Below are 19,565 nucleotides of genomic sequence, written 5' to 3'. Positions count from 1 at the left end.
CCTGTTTGAGGGATTGATGGACAGAAGCCAGCCCAAGAAAGGGGAGAGGAAAGAAGAGTTGCTTCCCTGGGGGATGTTGCTGCTGTGGTCCCTTGCTCTCCACAGGCTCAGCAGGGAGGAAGGGCTGCTTGGAGCCCTGCTGTGGGACAGGGCCATGGGGGCATCATGAGGGCTGCAAGCCCAGGCAGCCTGATGGGTTTATAAACACATCCCTGGTGCCATGGCCCAGAGCTGTGTCAGTGGCTCCAGGCTGGAAGCAGTGTTGGTGCTCTGGGCAGAGGGGCTGTGTTTACAGCTGTTTTGGATACACTTAATCTGAATGCGTTTACAGTTGCCCTGGGTACATGTAATCACTGCTCACCAATGTGATGGTTCATCTAAACACCTTCCACTTCACTGGCATAACAACTCCTGCCTGCCTCATGAATTCCTTTGCTTTGGGAGCAGGAGGTGTTACTATGGGAAGACACTTAACTCTTAAAACTCTGTCGAAGTTCCTCCACCCACCTTTTGGCCCTCTGTGTAAAGGTAGAGATTGTGCTGCTTTCAGGGGTGCTGTGCCCATGACGCCTGATGTTGGTGGTGGGCTCCAGGTGAACATTGGGACATTCATTATTGCTCAGTGTGCAATTTACTTTTTTTATTTTTTTGACCACTCCTTGTCACAATTCCAGAAAAGGTCAACTCGGTCTGTCTTGGTGCCAATGCCTGGCAGCTGAGCAGTAACAGCCAGACTACACTACACCTCATCTCCCATGACCAGAACACCCCTAGATGCTCATGGTTTAAAAACTGGCCTTGTATTTGAGCAGGTTGGTTCATAACCTGTTGCTGGGCAGTGCTCAGACTGTCCCCAAGGCAGTTCTGCATTTTGGTCTCTGGTCCTGCCTGCCCACTGTGACCCCAAGGGCACATTTTGCTATGCCCCAAGCCTGTGGCTGCCCAGCCTGGGGGTGTGAGAGGATGAGGGGGAGCCAGAGTCCTTCCTCTGCCCTGTATTGCAGTGGGGTCCCTGCAGGTGGGGTGAAAAGACCAGGACCATTGGTGCTTGTGTGAAATTGCATTGGATGTCACCTCAAGGATGGAGTTTCCTGTGGATGGAGATCCCTGTCTTTGGGATGTGTTCTCACCCCAATGTGAGGGCCTCTCTGTCTTGGGGCTGCCCTGATCCAGCTCTTCCCCTGGATGACATCAGGTGAGGCACTCTGCTTGGCTATCATCTGATCTGTTCGCTCACAGGCAGTCTGGCATCACCACCCTGCCTGTAGACCCAGCTCAGGACACTTCGTAGGCATGAGGACACACCTTGACGTTGTTCAGGGGTCTACACAAGCAGGTTACTGCAAGAGGAGCTGCCAAGCTGCCTTGAAGCATGTGCTGGCCTTAAGAAATTCATGTTACAGACCATCTGTGAAGGAGCTGAATCTTTGATTAGGCAGCTACACTCCCCAGTTGCCCTACAGCAGCAGCCAACACCCCAGTGAGGATGCCATTGTCCTTCCACAGGACTGCCAGCTTGCCACTCTGCATGGAATGGGTTAAACATCCTCCCTCCTACTTTTTGCAGCATGGATTTGGAAACAGGTTCCCCAGGCTTGGCAGCTGCCCCGCTGAGGATCATATGGCGACAGCAGGGAGAAACTACTAAGCTTGGATCTGCTGCCAGGGCTTTTCAGGGATGCAGCTTCTGTTGGGTTGGTGGCACAGAATGGTGGAGGAGGTGCTGGGTCTGGCAGTACATCCACCACATCCTCAGGTGAGCTTAAGGACTCTAAAAGTAGGTCTGTATGAACTGGCATGCTGGATGTAAGGTGTGTCTCCAGTATGGTGCATATGGGATGGAGAATCCCTACTGTGGAACTGTGCACCAGGACCAGCACATGAGGGGACCTTGATGAGCAAGACCAGTTTGCAAGTCATGTTTCCCTGAGGTGGAAAATCACTGCCTGAGTGTGGAAACTGTGAAGATGCTTTTGACTTGAGGTGTTTGAAATGCTCTCTTCTATGAGTGACTGCCTAATATTTCCAATTTTGCAGGGCCTTGATGAAAAAAAACATTGTTAAAGAGCCATCCATTTATTAAAGTGGGTTTACATAAAAAAAACCAAGCAGAAAAAACCCCAACCAATAAAAAAAAAACACCATACACACCGAAGTTTGAATTACTGGGAAAACTGTGATGTTTCATAAGCACCAGCAACTGAGTCATTGTGGCTCGGCTCAGCACAGCCAGCACTGTTTGGGGAGGGAGCCCCTTTGATTCTGCAGTGGCAGGGAGCCAGCAAATCCATGGTGGAGTTGGGTCTGCCATTGAGTGGGTTAAGGAGCCTTGGACCCACCCTTGTCCCTGCCACATTTCAGGGTCAGGATGAAAGGAGCCACAGTGGGTCACCTGGTCCAACCTCCCAGCTCAGGCAGGGTCATCCCAGAGCACATGGATTGTGTCCAGCAGTGATTTTCCCAACATCCTGGTGGGAAACAACCACTTTGGCACAGAGGTGGAACTGAGGAAAGTGGTTTTGTTTCGTGGCTTCACTGCTGATCCTAAGGCAGGGGAAAAATGCAGTAATTAGTGTTAAATTCCCTGAGTATAGAATAGGATAAGGAAACACAGTCATTCCCAGAGGTGCATCAGCAGCCAGAAGCTGCCTGCCCATTGGTGCTGCTGCTCCTGAGCAGGGCAGAGGCGAAGGGCTGTGCCTGAGAGAAGGAAGTATAAAAATAGGCTGTTGTTTCCAGCACTGGCTTTGTGCTGGTCCTCTTTCCCCTCCCTGTGAACGCCTGCATGGATCTTTACTCCACCAGGAACCGGGAGAGAAAGAAGAAGCCATGAGCCACTCAGTGCTGCACCTGGAGTCCGTGCTGGGGACTGAAGGGACATGGTAATGTGGGTGTCACCACTTAAATACTCTGGAGTATTTAGGTATATTTCTGGAGAAACAGGTGAGAAGGCATGCAGAGTTCTCAGTATGAAGTTTTAGTAATGCCAAGGTGGTTGATGCAGCAACATGTGTCAACACATACCCGGGACCATAGGAAACAGCTTCAAGCTGCACCAGGGGAAGTTTAGATTGGATATTAGGAAAAATTCCTTCACTGAAAAGGCGGTCAGGTAACCTCAAAGGGACAGAAAGCTGGGAAAGTTAAGATTTCTCTGACCAGTTGATGTCTGTGGCCAGGAATGAGGTTTTGGGACACGATGAAAGTATTGTGAAGGGCAGAGATGAGGAGTGATATCAGGCTGCAAGCATGAAAACCCTTGAGCCACAAAAACTGGGAACAGCAAGGCCAGCATTACATTCCTCTGTGTCCTGCAGCATCCCATGGGCTGAGCTGCATCCCATGGTTCAGGGCCTGCAGGTGTCTTTAAACTGCAATGACCTGCAGTGGTTTTAAACTGACAGTGAGTAGGTTTAGATTGGATATTGGGATGAAATTTGTGGCTGTGAGGGTAGCGAGGCCCTGGCACAGGTTGCTCAGAGAAGCTGTGGTTGCCTCATCCGTGGAGTGTTCCAGGCCAGTTTGGACAGGGCTCGGTGCCAATAGTGGAAGGTGCCCCCGCCCATGGCAGAGGGTGGAATGGGACGAGCTTTAAGGTCCCTTCCAACCTAATCCATTCTGGGATTCTTATGTCAAGAGCAAAATGCAAGTCAGAAACCTGCTCCCTAGGTGACCACATGCCTTCGTTCTAAGCCTGCTGTCACAAACAGCCAAGGTTTAAAGCAGTTATTTAATCCTTTTTGGATCCCCTGTTCCGCAGGAGGCTGAAGCCCTAACACACATAGCGAGCCATACACGTGGTGGAAGCACCGATGAACTTTACTGATGATGTTTGGGTGGAGATCTCACACTGATTTCTGGAAAACCAGAATTGTTCGGCCTCCTCATCTTGGCACGCTGGGATGCATTCGGACACGGACACCGCATCCAGGATGCCGCTGGAATGTCAGAGGCTGAGTCCGTGGGTCCCGTGGAGGGTGCTGGAGGCCCCGGCAGTGGAGGCAGGTGCCGGGGTCCCTTCGGGAGCTGGGGGTGCGGGTGTGCATCCCGGGCTGCGGGGGGGCCTGGCCGGGGCCGGGCTGTGGGAGCGGGGGGGGGGGGGGGGGCGCGAACCGTGCACCCCACGGCCCCGCCCCCGGGTCGGCCCCGCCCCCCGCTCGCCCAATCAGCGCCGCTCTTCCGAGCGGCCGGCCCCGCCCCTCGGCTCCCGTTGCCATCCCCGCCGCGCGCGAGCGCGCGAGCGCCCTCGGCCCCACCCCCGCTTGCTCTCAGCCTCGCCAATGGGAAGGACGGAGCCGCCCGCGGCCCCGCCCCCGCGCGCGCGGGGCTCGCGCCGCTGGCGGGCCCGGCGCGGCCTGCACGTCGGCGGCGGCGCGCGCACGGAGCCGCGGCGGGGCCGCCGCGGGGCTCGGCCGGGACCGCGCATGGCGGAGCGGCGGCGGCGGCGGGGCCCGGGCAGCGGCGCGGCGAGAGGTGAGCCCGGGCTGCGGTGGCGGGAGCGCCTCCCGGGACCTGTCCAGGTCCTGACGCGGTGGCAGGTGCCGGTGCCGGCGGCGGCTCGCGCGGCCGCCCCGCACCTGTTGAGAGCGGCGGGGCCTGGGCGGGCCGGGCCGCGGTGGAGGTGCCGGTGCGGGGGCGCGGTGCAGCGGGGAGCGGGGCCCCGCCGTTCCCGGCGGGAGCGGGCGCCCGGGAGCTCTCACCCGGGCAGGGGCCGCGGCGGCGGCGGCGGCGTCGAGGCCATTTTTGGGGGGGTGGCGGTACCGCGGGAAGTTTGGCCCTGGCCGCCCGAGCCGGGGGCAGCTCCTCAGCGGGACCGGCCGCCCGTCACGGAGCCTGCCCCAGCCGCCCGGGGCCGCGGGGAGCGGAGAAGCGCTGTGGCCGGCAGCCGCTGCCGCGGGGAGGCTTGGCTGCCTCCGGCGCCGCCGGGTCCGGCCGCCCCGGCACCGCCGCACGCCCTCTGCAGTGGGGAGGCGGCGCGTCCTTGGAGAGCAGCTCGGGTGTGAAACGCGGCTGCACATCCCAGCGCCTTTCCTTCCCGGCTGCACAACCCCACCGCAGCCCTTCTCCATCTGTTGCCGTGGCCCCCGGTGGGTTTCGCTGTTCTTTTGGGATTTGGTTGCATTTGTGCTATGCTGGAGCAAAACTGCGGTCGTGAGATTTGTGATTGTGCTTTTAAAAGTCTGGTTTGCTTAGAATAACAGAAATAAAAGGCTTCTGAAGGGTGCCTGTCTGCTGACCGAGGGGCACTGCTGGCCTGGGCCACTCCTGCTCTGCCCATCTTCACCTTGTACCTCTCAGCACTCAAGTGGGGAAAGCACTGGTCATGGCAGAGAGGGTCTACAGAGCATTCAGAACTCTGCACTCGAGCTGGTGAAACCACAGAATTGATGGATGAGCCACCATCAACCATGCTGGTCCTTGGCCTGGGCTTTTTTTTTTTTCCTTTTCTCTTTTTAAATTTTTACCTACTTTTTTTGGTGGTATATAAAGGAAAAACCAACTTCAGGTATTTTTTTTTTAGCATAAACAACATTAGGGTCCCATTTGTTACTGTTTTTTGTTTTATCCAAATGGTAATGAGCTTACTGGAGCTGTCGGGATCTCCCAAGCACCCTGCTTGCTCTGTCAGTTGCTCTGTCACTCCTGAGAGTGAAGTCGTAGCATTGTTCTCCGACCTGTTTTATGCTGGAGAGTGGCATCAGGCCAGCCTTTCTGGACACACAAGATGTTTAGAATAATTAGTGATGGAATACCCTTTTAAAATAATTGTTTGGGTTTATCTAGCACTCAGTTGTAGTGATATCTACCTCTAAAAATAGGCAGGCCTCTGTGTAATGAGCCTTATAGTATAAACAAGTCATATCTTGAATGACTGTTGTTACTTTTGGGATGTCCGAGATAGATGCCTTTGGGGGTTTTGCCAAATCTTCTGTCTAAATTTTTTTTTTCCTCTGCAGTGAGCTATGTTTCTTGGCCCTTACGCTGTGTAGTTGTATGCACTGACCAGAGGCAAGGCTCGGTAACCCTCACTGTTCAGAGCTGGCACAGCTGCAGAGAAAAGCTTCCCACTGCTCCTATGACAGCCCAAGGTTAAGCAGTCCTGGTTTTTCCATGAAATCCATGCTCCTATGGAGATGGCTAGCAGCAGGCTCTGCTGGGGGACTGCATCACTCCTGCTCTGAGGCCCTGCCCTCTGTGAATTCAGCTCAGAGCCCTGTTTATCTGTGCTCTGAGCCCACAGTTTTCCATGAGACGGGGACAGAGCAGCTGGGTGTGATGCTGCTTGTGCTGGTCCTTCCTGGGCTGCTTTCCCCAAGTGTCCCAGGGTGCAGCTGTGTGAGCGCACCATTCTTGCTGTCAGGAGTGAGGCTGGCACGAGGAATTTTCTCACATTTTGCTGTGTGGTTTATCAGACCACGACAGTTGAGCGCTGGCCCAACCTCTCATGTGCACATGCTTTTTGGAGTTTGTTTTCAGCAGCCAGCGTGCTACCTGAGGCTTCTCTGCTGCTGATGTTCAAGAGCATTGGCTCCTCGGCTTGAGAGAGAAAAAATAGCCAACTTTTTCAGCAGGAGGAGTGTTTAGGAGTGTTTAGCTCCAGTAAAGGAGCACTTCTTTTTCTGAGAAGGTACCAGAGAGGTCATTGTGCTCAGTGTTTGAAACAGGAGTGTCTCATAGCTTCGGTCACACTGTGCTCACAGACCTCAGCCCACTTTGATATCACCTCCAGTTATTCAGATTCATCTGCTCAGTTGGAAGTTTAGTGCCCTTTTGTGGGCTGTATGTGGAAATGCAGTTCCGTAAGTCCTCAGTGGCAGGCCTCTGGCTTGCTTTGAGTGCAAAGGTCTTCTGGAGAACCTTTATTATAACTAAATGGGACTTTTTTCTCTTTTGAAAGGCACCCATTCTTAGGTTTAAGTGAGTAAAACCTAAATGGCCAGGCTTACTAGCTCAGTTTGGGACTGGGACCAGGTGAGGCTCTGCTACCCCGAGCAAACTCATGCCTACACTTGACAAACCCCAGACTGCTGCCTGTAGCTGTTCCCATCACCTGGTCAGAGATTCTGCATGGGAACAAGGGGTTCCTGCCAAACAGGAACAGTGTTCCTGCAAACACTGCTGTAAGAGAGCCATGGGACACACCATGAGTGTAACGTGCCCTCTCAGCAGTCAGTGTTGTTGAGGTGTCACCTGTGACTTGAGGAGGTTTAAGGGATGGCAGTGGTGGTTCAAGTGGGAAATGTTTCTCTCTCTGCTGCGAGGGCTGGCTTGTGTGTTGATGCCAGGCTGGTTTCAGGCGGAGCTGAAATGGGCTGTCTCCCAGTGCTTGCAGTGAGTGCCCTGTTAGGCTGATGCCTTGTGTTTGAAATCATGGCAGTGCAGGACCCTGAGGGTCTTTGCTTGAATGCCTGAGAATATCTGGTCTGATGAAGGGAGACCAGAGCTCTTGCTATTTCTGCAACTTCTGAAACTAGTAGGTGCTTGGCACATCTGAAACTCAGGCCATCCAGCTGCAGTGTGGATTTCAGCTTACATTTAAGTACTGAAGATTAAAGCTGTGGTTTTGGGCTGTATTTATCAGTGGACACTGTTATTTATGTATCTTGGTTTCAAAGGAAATACCTTTATAGTAGAAATGCTGCCTGACCAAAAAAAAAAAAAAAAACCTCAAAAAACCCCCTTAGTGAAATAATTATGTAAGCAAGTGAAATGATGTTTTAAAGCAAAAGTTTCTTTCCTGTTTGGGGATGGTGTGGCTGATTTTTTTTTCTCTTTCCTGCTGTTTAGCATTCTAAAAATGCTTTTAGTGAATGTTTTTTGTATGGTAGGTATGAGAAATAGTTGTTTTTAAAGAGGTCATCAGCAGGCTCTGGGACCTAGCAGGAGCCAGATCTGAATATTTGGGGCTGTAGCTGATCAAATCAGCAGCACATGTGTGCATTTCTGTAATAATTAAGGTAAAACACCCCCAATGAAACCATGTAGCTGCTATTACTGGGGGAGCTCAGAGGATGCTCAGTACAGTCGTCATCTTAAGAATGTCTTGTTGCAAAAGGATTTAGGATCTTTTTCAGTTCTCTGCCTCTGGGTCAGCTGTGGTATGAGTTCCCAAGCCAAGGGAATCCATCACCTCCACAAAAGCTGCTGGAGTTACCTTGAGCTTCTGTTCCCGGCAGGAGCGCAGGGCTGAGTCAGTGCTGGCTGCCCAGGGCTGTGACTCAGTGCTGTCCCCTCGAATGCACAGCCAGCCTGCTGCCAGCACAGCCAGGGTGTGCCTGTAACCTCATTCCAGAGCTGTCCTCTGAGAGTATCACCTGCTTAGAGGGGTTTGGGAATGTCGGACTTCTTTCCTTTTGTGTGTGTTGGTAGAAGTTGGTTGTTACTGAGCTTTTTTTCTGTGTGATACTGAGCACCTGTGGAAGTGCCAGGGAGCTCTGAGGCAAGAAGCTGCTCCTGTGTACAGTATTATGCATTGTCTTTGTGGGTTGTGTTCTTTGTTTACATTTTATTTTAACTTACTTATTTTTTAAATTATTTTTTAAGATTTTTGTGCTTGAAGAGGAAGAGCGCTTTGTTTTCTTTTGGAGAAATGTCTTCCCTGATGCTCCAGGGTTAAGTCTCTCTGTGGTTCTGTCTCCTGAAGTGAGGAGAGCTGTCTGTACTTCTAACTCAGGGTTGCTTCATAAAAAATGTCTTTATTGGGAACTCTGGCCATCTTCCTGTGCTTCTAAGCTTGATTTCCCATTGTCTGGTGTCATTCTGTCAGTGCCCTTGAATGAAATCGGTCAACACCTTGAAAAGTCCATCAGATTTGGCAAGAGAGTGGGTATGTCACAGGTGAGTACTGACTTGTGTGAGCAAAAGAATCTGTGAGGAAGGAAATCTCAGATAAGTGCTCTGCTGAAAGAAAAGCTGTTGCTGGATTGCAGATATTATTGGACATCAGAGGAGCTTTGTGGTAGTGAGACAAACAAGAAATCAAGTTTCCTAAGTAGTTCCAGTAAAAGGTAGGTCCTTATTTTCCTAAGTATCCTTTGTTTTCCTTTGTGAAAGTGGAGAGGAGTGATCTGAGGGGCACTCTTGCATCATAGTAGGTGATGGAAGAAAACAAAAGGTTTGGGTACAGTCCCTCACCCTGCCCCTGGGGGCTGAAGCACAGGGAAGACTAGCAAAGATTTTAAATTTCCCTATAAAGGCTTATGTAGTTGTTTGGAATAATGTCCTTTTATAGGTGTAGGAAAGCAGCAGGGTCAGGATTTTTCCATGCAGAGTGCTTTTGGCAGAGTTGCAAAAGGAAGGGCTCCTCATCAGATTTCAGAGGAATTTTTTTGTTTAGTTAATTTTAAAGAGATTTTAACAGAACGGAGTTCTTGGACCTAGGTAAGATAAAGAGTAACCTGAATATCCTCATTAGGAGAAAACATGTGAGGAATATACCATATTTTGAATTTATAGTAGAAGTCTTCCTCAGTTGGGGATGAGTTTGGTGCTGCATGGCAGAAGGTACTTTCTGATTACTTTGCTGCCTGGTGCTTTTGTTATTGTGATACTTTTAAGTTGCATTAACAAGTTTTATGATGTGCCTTGGATAAAATTATGTGTGAGTACTATACCAATGTCAATTTATCTTTGTTCTAAACTCAGTTTATCAGTGGCTTCTCCTTTCTGTTATTGATTTTGTCATATCAGCTCTGAAAAGAGATGAACTGTTTAAAATTTGATCAAAACGAGAACAAGCACGTATGCTAAACATTAGTTTTTTTCGTTTGTCACATGCAATGTGAATATGAAGTTTTTACATAGGAATTGTGAGGCAGTCTCAACTAGGAGTATTTTCCCCATTTAGTCTGTGTAAGTTTTGAGATTTGCAGAGATAGTTAATCCTTGCCTCTGCCATTCTGAAGGGCTTCTGCTGAAAGTGTTCAGTGTGTCTAAAATTAGGTTGATTTTGATTTAGGTTGATTTACTCAGCTCTTCAACTTTATTAGCAAATGAGCCTTTAAGTTTAAGCTCTCACTGTCTTTTTCCTTGCTTAGTTATGCTCTAATATTTGTGCACTGTCTGCTGGAAAACTATTAAAGGGGAAAAGTACCTTTGACTTCTTTCTTTAGATGCAGATTTTATAAAGCTTTGTTTACAGAGGCCATTCTGTATCAAAATGCATTTAAATTTTTCTCCTCAAATACTGAAGGCAGATGCTGAGTTCTTAATAAAACAACTCTAAAACTCTTTAGATGGGTCCTAGTAGTAGGATCTTTAATTAAAATGTTCTGGTCAAAACTGGACTAAGATAACATGTTCTAGTGCTGCTTTTGGCCTTAGAGTTGCCATGTTTTTCACAGCTAAAGGTAAAGGATCAGTTTTGGTATATTTAAATTGCTCAAAAATGAGAATAATTAATATAAGCTGATGCCTGAGCTGTGCTTTGTTTGGGAGAAACATGTAATATGCTCTGAGAGGGAGCAAGGGTTATATTGCTCCTCCAATGCCCAGGTTTTAAAGCTTGCCCTTGACATGCGCAAGTAGCTCACTGTGGGAGATCAAAGGTGGAGGAGATAACTTCTCTTTTGTTGGATGCTTGCTCACTTTTATAACCCTGATAGCCTTTGGTCAAATGTACACCCATACGAGTGTTTTCCACAGCATGGAAATGACCAAGGTGTATTAAGTAGGGAGAGATCTCCTTTGCGATAGTTTCTGAGCTATTTGGAGGACAAATAGCATTTTTCTCCCTTAAATTTTGGTAGGTAAAACTTGTCAGCTGGTTGGACAGCACTTTTTGGGTGCTGACTCTGTGCAGGTTTGCAGCCCTTTGGACCTGTTGCCTGTGGAGTCTGCACGAAATCTGGGTGTCGTTCACAGGTGTGGGAGCCACAGGCAACTGCAGTCATTACTTTATTCTCTGTTAAACCAGAGTCATCTTTTCCAGCTGGACTAGAGCATGTTCCTGTTTTTTTTACCTGTAAGCTTTTCAGAGCAGCTCTGTGGCATGATGCTTGTATTTTCTCAGCCGTGGTGGCTTTGATGTCTTTTTTGGGGCTGCGGCCCCTCTCTTGGTGAGGATCACTTTTACAGGCAGCAAAACCATCCTTCCAGTGCTGACAGCAGATAGGCTTTCCTGGGATTTAATGTGTATTTTATGGACCTTCTTGTAGTGATATTTTTACAGATGCTTTTTGTCTCCTGCCACTCACCAGTGCCAAGTGGTGTTCTGCAGTTTGATGTCATGTGATACTGTGTTTTGATAACAAAGAGGAGCTGGAAATTAATGTTTAACTCAAACCAGTGATCCTGGCAGTTGCGGGTTGGGTGTGTATGCCAGTGTTTTAATTGGAATTGGAAACATGCTTCTGAAACTACAAAAATATGTAGATGTGGCACATGGGGACATAGCTTAGTGGTGGACCTGGTTAGACTCAATGGTCTTAGAGGTCTTTTCCAGACTTGCTGATTCCATGATTCGGTGACAATCCTGCAGGTCTCCACCTCTATGCCTGAGGTGGGAGAGCTTGCACAGGCTCCCTTCAGAGGAGGGTGAGTGCAGAGATGAGCTCTAGGGGCGTGTTCACTGCCTCTAAGTTTGTGATTGGATTGTACTTCTTTCGCTAATGAGTGTTCAGAGTTTGATTAATAAGAAGCTAAATCGGGACCTTTCACTGAATTAGCAGCTCTCAAGAACATGAGACAGAAAAGTACAGCTGATGCAAGCAAAAGCAGCAAGGTCTGGTCGGGAGTGTGTGCCTGTGCTTTTGGCAAAGTACCTCCAAAGTGGTGAAGTCTTCCAGAAGAAGCTTTTGTGAAAGTGGAGAAAATCCTGTCTTCACTCCATAGTCTACCCATACATGCTTGAATTGGTGGGAGCTCAAGTCCAGTAGCACCCTCCACCCCCTCTATTTCATGAGGACTGTCAGGTCCTTCCATCAAATCTGCAAAATCTGTTTTCTCTCATGTCTTTGAAACTCTTGCAAAAATCTGTCATGATAAATACAAGTCTGCTGTTTTCCATGAGGATGATAATGAGTTGGGAAAGCTTCCCAACTAGTGGAAAGGGTGCATTAGTCTGGAAACGTTGGGGTAGTTTGTCCCTGTTTGAGGCTTTTATACCGAAGTTGATTTCCCCAGACCTCAGTGCTGACAAATATGGATAACGAGGGATAGTGAATACTACTGTAGCTCTGTTGGGTTTTTTTTTCCCCGGTACAGCCCAGTTTATCTTCTTTTATCCCCTGAAAGCTATTCTTAGTAAGTGGTTGTTTTTCTTGAATTAAACTAGTGAATAATCACTATTTCATTCACTGTCCTTACATATGTTTAAATATAGTATTAACCTAATCTTCTTATATGCTTTTCCTTCTGCTGCTCCTGAGTTCCTAAAGGAATCAGGTTCACTATTAGTGAGATCTATGAGTGAACTTGCCTGGAACTGAAATACTTCTTTTGAGCTTTGGCTTGTGTTTTTTGCCAAGATGGTAATTTATTCATATTTTTGGACAGCATCATTCTTTATGCATCTAAGTTCTATACTGTCAACAGAACTTTTCCTGCATACAGATTCCTCAGATACAGTCTGCGAGATGGTTTTGTTTGTTTTTTTTTCCCTGCTTGGAAGGGAAAATGATTGTTTGGTGGCAAGCCTTTGGTTTTCCAGTTTGGGAGGAAGGGAAGGAGGGAGCTCTCCGTGGTACCGAGCGGGGCCGCGAGTACTTGCTGCCACTGGCAGGGAGGGAGGCTCGTCCTGCCCTCCTGGTCCTGGCTGTTCCCAGTTACATAAAATACTATATAAACTCTATTTTATAGATTTTTTTAAATATTAGCATATATTATAGATATAGATCAACAATTTCAATAAATATGGCTTAAATAAATATAGCTAGTAGTCCTATAATTCTGTACTTTTTTTTCTCTCATTACTGTGTTTCAGATCATAATGGCTAGCTGGCTTTTTTTTTTTTTGCAGCTCAGGTAATACCCAGCCCTACTGGATGGTGTTCCCAACCCCACTGCTTATTTTCCATCTCCTTTGGACTCCTTGTGCTCCTTTCCTCAGAGAGAAGCTCTTCATGCAGGGTTCAGTCAGGTTTCAGTCAGCAGCTCAGCTGAAGATGGACCATGACACTTTTGGGGCCAGTTTGCCCAGCCTGCATATGAGCACCCACAGCTTCTCTCAGCATCTGTGATGCCCTTGCTGGCTTTCAGCAGAAGCCTTTTTCAAGTTCAGGATTCATACAATAGCCAGTGTTGGAAGGGACCCACAAGGATTATTGAGTCCAACTCCTGGCCCTGCACAGGATAACCCCAAGAAGAGCTGTGGCTTGCTCTCCTTTTCAATATATTCTTCCTTCAGTCCTTTGTTCAATAGATTTGCTTTCTTTTAAAGTTTGCTTTCCAGACTTAAGCGAGGTTCCCTGATAGCTGTGAGAATATTTTCTAAGTAACTCCTCTTGAAGGCTTTCAGTGAATATGGAAGGAACTGGAAGTACATTTGATTTTTGTAATAAAAGCTCTGTTGAGGAATATGGCTATTGACAGTTACTCTCTTGCCAGAGTATCACCTGATCTGTAGAACAGTTTAGCTGAAGCAGGCTGCTTTTAAAGCTAAAGAAAAATAGCCAATATTTTGAAGGTCATAACTTTTAGAGTGCTGTGGGAGAAAGGAAAGGATTTTTTTTTTTCTGGTAGCTTTCAGTGTAGCAGAGCTCCTCAGAATTATTTATGGCTTTGGCTTGGGTATTTGTGCATCTCCCTGGGTCACAGACCTTCTTTTCTGTCTTCTAGTGTTTTCTTGCCTAGGTTTGGTATGTTGCTGTAGTCCAAATTGGACATAAATTGTAAAAATACAAAATAATACAAGAATTGTATTAGTGGGTATTTTTACATCCAATGGTACTTAAAATGCATACAGATGCCTCTTGCTCCAGCAGTTGTCCTGGCAGCACTGCTAGTGAATACTACTTTAATGTGTGTGCAGTGGGGTAGTTTTGAATAAATGACTTTTGGATCTATCTTAGGAGGCTTCTGATGTTCTTATTGGAGAATTTCACCTCCCAGAACTAAGTCTTGGTTTCTCGTATAGTGCATGTTCACAGTGCATAGGTTATCCTTGAGAGAACAGCCAACTCCCTGTATTTCTGAATCAGCAGCTGCTTCTTTACTTCACAGAAAATGCATGCAGTATGTGCATATATTAAAAATACATGCATATGTATAATATTTTATCTCCAGTACTTTGTCCAGAATAAAAACTTCAGTCTAAAAATAACTACAGTAAAAGGTCACTAAAGTAGGTTCATAATTCATATTCCACTCAGCATGGAGTTTTTCTGGCATATGAACTGATAGACTCCACTTCTGTGGCTGAGATCTCTTAAGGACTCTTGATGGCTTTGAATGGCTCTTACTCTCTGTGATTTTGTTGTCCTGAACCTGAAGGAAATGTTATATCTTGAGTTATTTGCTCCCCTGGGTTGGTGTGCCAGGGGAATGGGGATTTTCCATCCTCTTACCTGGAGCAGGTGCACCACAGTCTGTGCAGAAGCAGTGCTGGTCTCCTTGGTGATCTGCTGCTGTTTTAAAGTCTTGGGGACCTCTGGTGGGGTCATCCTTGGACCTTATGCCTGTGCTGCTGTAGGTGTTGGGAGCAGCAGAGACAGAGGAAGGATGTGGTGGTGATGCAGGTATGTGTGTGCCCTGTGAGATGGGGAGGATGCAGCAGGCTTCTTGGGTGGCTCCACTTTTGCCTGGAGTGGAAATACAACTGAGCAGGGAAGGCACAACTCTGGTCTCCAGCAAAATCACGGGCAAGTGCCCCATGTCCCAGGTGAAGGCTGGCATCTCTTGGATTTTACATCCTTCCTCCACAGCTCGTGGCTGCTTGGTGGCGGCTGCTGCCTGCGTGTGGCACACATAGAAGGCTGGCAGCTCTGCTCTTCTTCTGGAGCCACCCAGATATGCTTTCTGTAAGACTGGAGAAGAATAGATGTGCTTGGGGCTAATCCAGTGTACTTGCTCTGCCAACATTTGCAGCATGTATCAATTCTGCCTGAAAAGCACAGACTTATTTCTTGCCTTTGATTCTGTACAGTGCTCCCTTTCAGGACTGATAATTGTTTCCTTTTTTCCCTTTCCTCCTCTATTTGTACAGTCAGACTCTGATTTGTTCTTGTAGACTGAGCAGCTCTTTAGGGTACATCTCTCAAGCTCCCTGTGCTATGTATCACCCTGTAGTCCTTCTGTTTGCCTTCTGCTTTGATGTAATGCTGATTTACAAGAGGTAGCAAAGTTGGGCAGGGTCACGTATGCACAGGTTGCCCAGAGAAGCTGTGGCTGCCCCATCTCTGGATGTGTTCAAGGCCAGGTTGGATGGGGCTTGCAGCAACCTGGGAGAGTTGAAGGTGCCCCTGCCCATGGCAGGATTTGGAATGAGATGAGCTTTAAGGTACCTTCCAACCCTTCCAGTCTGGGATTCTGTGATCTGGAACTTTCATCACTTATTAGTTCTTTCCCTTTAAATATTAGTTTCAGGTATATCTTGCTGGGAGATTCTTTGGGGCTGCTTTGTGTAAATAACTCAGTAGATAAAATAGGTGAAAGTATTTCAACTCCCATTTGTCTTGTTTACTTTGGCTATCATTAACAACTTTAATAATCAGCTTTTCAGATAACCTAACATCACTTATTATTTATCAATTTTTATCTGAACTCAAAAAGGCTAATGAAAATTAATATATGAGTTACCTCCCAGCATCTCAGCCCTTGAGGGGGAATACCTCAAGAACTGTCTGATGTAGTCTTGAGTCTCTGTCTTGATACACTCAACAGGTTTTGGTCCAGTTGCCCTCTGATGTGGTTTTTGTTCAAGGGAGACCTTATTGCTCCCTACAACTCCCTCACAGTAGGTTGTAGCCAGGGAGGGATAGATCTCTTCTTTCAGACAACAGGTGAGAGGACCAGAGGAAATGGCCTCAAGTTGTGCCAGAGCACATTTAGATTGACTAGGAGGGAAGATTTCTTCCCTGGAAGGGTGGCCAGGCCGTGGCACAGGCTGCCCAGGGTGGTGGTGGAGTCACCATCCCTGGAAGTGTTCCAAAGGTGTGTAGATGTGGCACACGGATGGAACATGATTCAGTTGTGAACATGGGGGGTCCTGTCTAAGAGCTGGACTTGATGATCTTAGAGGTATTTTCCAGCTTTAGTTCCATGATTCCATGTGCAAGTAACACAGACCACGGGTCTGACCTGGCCTGGTCATGCCAGCATCTTCCCTCTCTCTTGCTTTTCTCCTGCCCTAATCCAAAATCTTCTGGGTGTTTTCCTTGCTTGCCTTGTCAAACTCCAGGATGTATTACACTTTCTTGAATACGAAGGTGGTAAGTCCCATTTCTACACAATATAGCTGAAAAATGTCTAATATTCTGTGATGGCAAACACTCTGCCCACACACCTGAGTGGTGATGACATTCAGATTTTACACCATAAGTGTGGTGGTTTTGGGGTTGTTTTTTGTTTTGTTTTGTTTCTTTAACATTCGGTAACTTGATATTGAATAACTCAAGGAACTGCTCTGGAAGGCAGTTTGAGTCAGTCTTCTGTTAGAGAGATCCCTGATAGGCAGACTGGTGGGAAGTCAAGGTGCATCAAAAGTTAGCTTGAAGTTCTTCAAATCTGTTTATATTTTAGTAGGAGAAAAGCAGAAATGTGACTGTAAAAATGAAATGTAACACTTCCATATCCTTAGAAGTCCAGCAGCTTGTTCTTCCTAAAACAGGGATGAGATATATCAAAATCCTAGGAGTCACCAGTCTGAAAATGCAGACTGTCAGTGAGACTTGAGTCACAAACATGGGGTGTTTCTAGTTTAGCTTGCTGCTGCTATGCTCCCTCTCTGGGACAGCCTCAGAGTGGGCCTCTGTGGAGAAGAAAGCTCAGTTTAAGATGCAGCCACTGTTTTTTTTGCTCCCTGCTGCACTGGGATACTTGGTGTCTTTTCCTTCTCTGATGTGGTGGGGTGAGAGCTGCCCAGAGTCTTGCTGTGGTTTAGTCCCATCCCTGCATTGCTCCTCTGTGGTCTCTAGCTCTGCCCAGAGCACAAAATTAATCTCCACAGAGAAACAGCAAGAAAACAACTGACCTGGAAACATGTTTTGCAGCTAACCCAGTCCTTTGTTGGGAAAATAGCATGATTCAGGTCTTTCACAATCTTTTAACTTGCCTGTGCATGGAGTTCCTATAAAGGTGCAAGTTAAAGGAATAAAGACCTCTAAAGCTCTTCCATTTTACATGCATAACATATATTTAAAAAATAATATTGAGCCTGGTAAAAAGGTTGTTGGTGGGTGCCCTGGCTTTGGATGCACTCGTGCAATCTATGATTTTTCTTTTCCCCTTGGTGTTGTTTGTACTTTCTGGCATTTTGTGCACAGCAGATGCAGTTTGTTCTGTGTCTCCCATAGGGGAAGCTATTGGTGAGCTGCAGGCTAATGGAGAATGGCAATGGCTGGCATTGGGAATCAAAGGATAAGCCCAAAATTTCCCCTTTACCATCATGGGACTCCACCTGGAGTATTGTGTCCAGATTTGGGATCCTCAGCACAAGAAAGACATGGGCCTGTTAGAGTGGGTCCAGAGGAGGCCTTGAAGATGCTCCAAGGGCTGAAGCCCTTCTACTCTGGAGACAGGCTGGGAGAGCTTGAGGTGTTCAGCCTGGAGAAGAGAAGACTCTGGGGAGACCTTGGAGGATCTTCCAGTGCTTGAAGTGGCTCCAAGAAAGCTGGAGAGGGACTTCAGGCAAGGGTCTGGAGTGAAGGAGAAGGGGGAATGGCTTCCTATTGACAAAGGGCAGCATTAGATGGGATATTGGGAAGAAATTCTTGGCTCTGAGGGTGGAGAGGCTCTGACACAGGTTCTGTAGAGAAGCTGTGGTTGCTCCATCCCTGGAAGTGTCCAAGGCCACATTGGATGGAGCTTGGAGCAACCTGGGATAGTGGGAGGTGTCCCTGACCTGGAAGATGTTCCCTACGGGTGGCAGGGGTTTTGGAACAAGATGGTCTTTAAGGTCTCTTCCAACCCAAACCGATCTGAGACTGTATGAAATGTGCACAAGCAGTGATTGTGTTAAGCTTTGTTTCTAGCTTGTACATAAACTCCTTTTACTGAAGTTGCAGCACCCTCTTCTACTGTTTTATCTTCTTCTCTGGACAATACTGCAGTCAAGTTGCCTCTCATCAACAAAATGAAAGAAATTTGTTGTCTGGCCTGCATAAGGTGTTTTTTCCTGTAGTGATTTAGGTTGTTTAAGTCTCTGTCATGTCACTTTGTCTTCTGTCACGTGCTGAGAAGTGACACTTGGCCTCTCTGAGTGTTCTGCTTTTAAATCCAGGAATAGATCACATTGGTTCTTGAGGCTGTAGGCATGGTCTGGGAGCTCCCAGTGAAGGGTGTATCACAGCAGGCATGGCTTAGTATGTGCACTTCATTCCACCCTGGCTGGAGGCAGTAGCACAGCCATCCCAAACTGTCTTTAAAAGCAGAGGTCTGGGAATAAAGTGCATTGTTTTGGCACTCCTGACTCAATAAACTTTATTTAAGGACTGTGGAGAGTGACTTCCCGTGGTAACAGCCAGAGAAGATACTTATATGTCCTTAATGTGCAACATAATTTCCTGGGTTTGAACACTGTTAAACTGAGTGATAATTATTTGGCATCTTTTATTAAACATTGATTTCTGAAGCATTTTTCTGAAGACTAATGCGAAGTACAAAGTGTTCACACGCATCTAATCTTTGCCCTAGGGTGGGAGTAAGAATGAAAATAATCAAGTCTGCTGTGTAGGGAAATCTGGAAAATACCGCTGCTGTTCAAAGGAAGAAAGATTGGCATTCCTCTAGTAGGTGCTGCACATACATAGAACAAGCTTTAAGCAAGTTTTACACGTTTTTTTTTTTTTTAATGTGTTAAGCTGAAAACCCTGGTTGATCACTGTAGGATTGAGAAGAGCTTTCAGCAGTTTTATCAGTTGATGCAGCAACATTTGCTCACAGGTAGAGCATCTTCCAGTGTCAGAATTGGTCAGTGTGGTAGGATGGCTAGCTTGTCCTGTCTCTGCTAGACAATTCTTGTCCACAATTTATCTGTAGTAAAAAACCCCTTATTTTTCTTTTTTAGCTGTTGTCTAAAAGCCACTAATACCAAACAGAGAAATTACAACTGATGTCTTAGATTCTGTTGCCTTTTAAAAGCTGCTGCTTAGTCTGGAGGGTTGTAGCATTGGACTGCTTGACTAATGTTTAAAGCAGCTAAATAAGTAATGTAAATATTTAAATACTAGCTATAGTGAAATCATCAACAACAAGATTAAAGCCTAAACTCCTCTGAAGACATTTGTGGTCATTTTGCTCATATTAATAATTCCTTTGGTTTCAATTACATTCTCTTCTAAGGTAACTGCTCTTATACATGAGACGATCCTGTAAAAAGAGGAGTGGCATTAAAACCTTTGATTTTTAAATAATGTTGTTTCAGTATCAAAATTTTGTATTGAGGCTTTAGGATGTACCAGTACACCAGT

At 47.0% G+C, this 19,565-nt stretch overlaps 1 protein-coding gene across 4 annotated transcripts in view; it reads left to right on the top strand.

Annotated features, from left to right (window-relative positions):
* The first annotated feature begins 4,340 nt into the window (after window positions 1-4,340).
* ADARB1 (adenosine deaminase RNA specific B1) overlaps window positions 4,341-19,565 on the top strand; it is a 57,005-nt gene continuing 41,780 nt past the window's right edge. For 2 of the 4 annotated variants that reach the window (XM_058839533.1, XM_058839530.1), the window contains exons 1-2: window positions 4,345-4,473; window positions 18,790-18,930. The gene's annotated coding sequence lies outside the window, so the exon portion shown is untranslated. Of the gene's footprint in view, window positions 4,474-18,789; window positions 18,931-19,565 lie in introns of all 4 variants that reach the window. The other 2 variants (XM_058839531.1, XM_058839529.1) reach the window with 1 other exon arrangement.

This window comes from Poecile atricapillus, chromosome 5, assembly GCF_030490865.1.
Source record: "Poecile atricapillus isolate bPoeAtr1 chromosome 5, bPoeAtr1.hap1, whole genome shotgun sequence".
Lineage (NCBI taxonomy): Eukaryota > Metazoa > Chordata > Aves > Passeriformes > Paridae > Poecile > Poecile atricapillus.
The sequence above is the reverse complement of the archived record's forward strand: the minus strand, read 5'-3'. Positions and strand labels throughout refer to the sequence as shown.